The following is a 5,156-nucleotide window of genomic DNA, read 5'->3' on the forward strand; positions in this document are numbered from 1 at the left end:
GGTACAGCTGCAACCATCATAGAAGACTTGGACCCAAGTACACAATTATAAATTATGACATCACCAACAAAAGTAAAATTCCTGAAGTGGGAAAAAATCTAATCTTCCAGTCCTAAATAAATCTTTTGTTTATCTTCAACTGATTAGAGGGGTATGTTACTTCTGTTATATATAAATAATTATATGTAAATTTTAAAATAGGAGTTTGAAAACCTTTAGAATGGAGACAATTAGTCAACTGCTTACCAAAATCTTCTTTAAATTAAAATTAAACTCAGCGTTTTCTAATTTTTTTTTCAACTTGTCTAGAATCGTTCACGTTCTGAGTGGTAACGAAAGCAAAAGTGAACATAGTGCTGATACATAGCCTGATTTATGCTCATTGCACCGGTTTCTCAATGAAGACTTACTTGTAAAATAAATTTGATTTACTTTTATGTTTTAATATTGATGAAAATAACTAACAACTTGATATATTATGTGTGCAGCAGTTCTAGGTCTTTACCTGTCACCAAATGAAAGAATGGATTGTAAAGGTTCCACCACTGCAGTGATACATACTGTATGTATAATACAATCAGAATATTGGGGATGGCACCACATATGTTTTTATATGTTGACTATATGGAAATAAAAACATAAATGAAGAGATGTATATGTATATCTATATAGATAGATATATGTGAATCTATAAACATAAATAAATACAAAGATATATGTACACGTATATAGATATGTGTAATTAGTAAAATATATAACTTATTTTGAACATGTGGATAATTATATTATCAAATATAATTATATTGTAAATATAAAATATATCAAACTGAGTGTTTTTTAAAAAGAGACTTATTTAGCTTATAGCATGTCGTCAACTTTGGTCCCTGCCCCTAAAGCCTTATAATGGGAAAGTGTGCAAGAAAAATCACATGGTGGACCAGGGAACCAAAAAAAAATTGTGGTCTGGTTGATTCAAAACTAGCCTACAGTAGGTACTCTCCAGGGTCTGATCCCCACATTCTGCATAGCAAAGAAGTATTTCAACACCCCCCCTTACTTGCCATTGGTGGTCTACATGTCATCGCTATTTGCCCCCTACAAAAAGAAGAAGAAGAAGAAGAAGAAGAAAAGAAAAGAAAAATGAAGACCAAACCTCCAACACAGGGACCCTTGGAAGAAAAACTCAAACCATATACAAATAACGGCATGTTGTTGCCTGAGTAAGGTTAGGAATAGAAACCTTTATTTACTGTCTCTGCAATTCAAATGACATTTGCATGAAAGCTACCAGGCAGACCAGAGTGATTTGAGACTATCGGTTTTCCTGGCACACGGTTTTGGTTAGAATCATACCTTTTATTTTCTTTCTTTTTTTTTTTTAACTTTCCTTATCCAATCAAATTTGTTTTCATTATTTTTCTCTCATGCAGCTTTGCTCAGTCTTTGTGGATCCATATTTTTTTAATCTCTCATTTGAGAACAAGTAGCTATGTTTTGCTTAAGTCATAAGGATATTAGTGTGTCCTTGCTAGTAGCTGAACTTAAAGAATAATGTAGCCATAGCATACAGGATGATTGATTGACAGGGAATTATTAGATGGAGAATGTTCGCTTCCCGGCTGCCCAGACTAGAACAGTTACACAAAACAATATTAATTACAAAACTGTTTGGCTGGTGACTCAGGCTTATTTCTATCTGGCTCTTACATGTGAAATTAACTCATATCTATTGTTTTGTATTTTACCCCATGTTCATTGCTACCTCTTGCTTCTTGGTCAGCTACATGACATCTGCCTCCTTCGGCAGCTGCTTGGCATCTCTTTGATACCACCTACTCTCTATCTATCTATCTATCTATCTATCTATCTATCTATCTATCTATCTATCTATCTATCTATATGTCTTCCAGCCTGGTTATATTTTGCCCTTTCATAGGCCAAAGCTGCTTTATTCATTAACAAATAAGAGCAACACATATACAGAATGACTTCACACATCAGGAATATGCTTGCAATTCTCTTATCCTTTAGACATTCTGCCTTCATTGTGGCAAGATATGTATGGGCAGGGCAGTAGCAGATAGTCTTCTATTCTATTCTGAATAAAAGAGGCACTTATTTCCCTGCTTTTGCAAAGCATGAAGGTGTGCGTTGTAACAGGAACTTAACAAGAATTTCCCATGCCTAAAGAGATCATAGAATGTGATGAGAAAAACTGAAATCAGACAAATAATTAGACATGTATATTTATTTGTATTATTATAATCTTATGCTATATATATTTAAGGAGCCTATACATCCATGAAGATTTATATTATCTCTTGGACTGTACAAAAATGGTTTTCTGAGAAAGTGTGTTTGGATATGAAAAGAAAGAAAGGTCAAGCTTAGACATGGAAGAAACTATGGAGAAAATATCCTAAGAACTGAAAGAAAACCAGCCTTTTTCTATTAATGCATATTGGGGGAAATGTAGTCATTGAAGTCAACAGAATCAGAATCTTGGGGTGCATGTTAAAATTTTGACTTTATCTCTGCACATCCAATAGTTGTTGGGCAACTATGTTTGAAATAAGAAAACTCTGTAACTAAAATAATATTTCATGTCAATGTTCCTTCAATTTCTTTATTCTTTTATGTATCTAGCACAGTTAAGTCATGTGGTGAATTCTAATGATGACTGATAACAAAGCATTGTGTTTGTGATACAGGAAAATGGTTTCCTGGCAATGTTGAAGTGACTTCTACTTTCTTTTTTACCTTGTGTGCTCATTTTCTGGAGAACAAATTAATTTTGTACTACTACACAGAGATTGAAAAACATGTGGGAATTATAATACCATCTTTTTCTTCCATCCACCAGTCCCTCTGGTTGTGAATCTCACATTACAGAGGTCCAGAGACGAAGTAAACTATCAAAAAGATTCTATTTTCTTTAGAAGGTAGAAAGCCAAGTAGTCAGGAAGGCTTAAACAAGATACTGTAGGGACAGACTGCACTTGTGCCCATCCCAGTGTCTCTACAAATACATGAGGGACTGCATAAGAGAGGCCCTATCTGTGCCCTCAGTAGAGATAGACAATATTCCTGCCCACACAACAGATAGAAGAGACGGCCTGTAACCTTACTCATTCCTCCTTGCTTTACTTTATAGTTCTCACATTTGATAACTGGTCCCAATGTTGTGAAGTGTCTCAGTCTTTCAGATCTCTCTGAGTTTTGTGTTTTTTACTTTTGTAGATAGATATTATTTTTAAAATTGCATAATAACGTAAGATGGAAGATTCTGCCTCTGTCTTCTGATTGCTGTAGATATTTTAGGTTGCCATATTTCATTCCTAGCCTAACAGGGGTCTCATTCTTGGAGAAGACTGACCCTCATCTTTCAGCAACTTTTAGCTGTTGGTAGCTCTTCTTTTAGGGGTGAATTCTTGTGGACTTATTTCAGTCACATTGGTATATATCTTAGTTATTTTATATTGCTATCATATGGCATTATGAACAAACTTATGAAAGAAACAGTTTATTAGTAGCTTATAGTTTCAGAGAGTTCAAGTCTATAACCACTATGGCAGGCAAGCAGGCAGGCATGGTGTTGGAGCAGTAGCTGAGGGGTTAAAGCTTGATACACAAGCATAAGGCAAAGAGAGCTAACTTGGAATGGTGTGGAATTTTTGAGACTTCAAAGCCTGACACTGGTTACACACCTCCTAATTTTTTCTCAGACAGTTCTACCAAGTATTTAAATACATGTGTTTTTGAGAGACATTCTCATTGAACCATCATGGCATACAAACTGGTATTCCCAAGTTAGTTTTCTCTGTCATGTATGAAAACACTATCTCACAACAGAAGTCCAGCTGTGGTCCTCTTACTCTTCTATCTTTTCTTCCATCAAGCTCCCTGGCTTAGGTGTGGGAGCTGTTCTGTAGGTGTATTAGTTGAAGACAATCATTTCTCATTTTGACCAGTTGTGGGTTTCTGTAGTGGTCTCTGCCTGCTGTGAAAGGAAGCTTCTTTGGTGAGGGATGAGAGTAACACTATTGGTGGGTATAGGAACACGAGTTTGGAATGTAGTTAGAAATTATGGACCTAGAAGAGAAATTATGAATGCCACTTATTTCTTTTATTTCTGTAGCAGGGATATTCTTCATCTGTTGTTGCTTCTATTCATGAATTAATGATGGAGGGAGAGAAAGCATGTGAAATTAACTTGTAAACTGAGTGCTTCATTGCAGAAACACATTTCACCAGTCTTGTGCAGAAGGAACAGCTCAAACTTAATACAATACAGTTACCAGAAGTAGCATAGATTACTAAAATATCTTACTAAATAACCTAAGCCTATAAGTAAAATTTTCAAAGCAAAAACCAGAAATAACAAAAAAAGAAGAGAATAGAACCATTTCAAAAACTGCATTATTAATTCTGTAGTAGCAAGCTCCAGTGATAATCATTTAGGAGATATCACAAAGAATTCAAAGGAATAATTATAAGACTGTATTGGTGTACAGAAGATAGCCCAATAGCCCAGAACAGAATACAACACAGGTTTGCTAATTTAAGGATAATCTCACAGAAAGAGAAGGGATCTGCATCTGCAGTCCTCTGCGTGTGCTGGGAACTGGAACAGAATACAGTAGCCAAGAGGCCCAAACATGCTTTTGTCTGCATTTATAGTACATGAGACTGTGCCCAAAGTGGCCCAGTATCTTAAAGGACTTGAGAAGAAAAATAATATTACCTGAGTAAACAGTAAGTGCAATGAAGCAACTTCCAAATGTTCAAGAAATGACAGAGACAACTGACTACCTGTACATTCACCCAAAGTCTCATTTGCAGCATTGGGGCAAACAACTTGGGCTAAGGACTACAATAACTGAAAGACCATTTTCAGAGGGAGGAAAATTTTGAACTGTTTTACCATATCTTTGCAAGATTTGGCAGTCTTTTTGCTTGTATACTGCTTGTCCTGTCTGGACACCATACATTTTGTTAATGGTCGAGGCAGGGGCAATTCTATTCCCAAAGACCAGTTTTGCCAAGAAGAAAGCAAGCTACAAGCAGAGTGCCTTTTGGTGCCCAACATTCTCTCAGGAATATATTGGTGCTGCCAGGAGCAATCTTGTCTCTTATCAATAGAATCCTAAGTTATT

This window comes from Myodes glareolus, chromosome 16 (genome assembly GCF_982192425.1).
Source record: "Myodes glareolus chromosome 16, mMyoGla1.1, whole genome shotgun sequence".
In the NCBI taxonomy this organism is placed as follows: Eukaryota; Metazoa; Chordata; class Mammalia; order Rodentia; family Cricetidae; genus Myodes; species Myodes glareolus.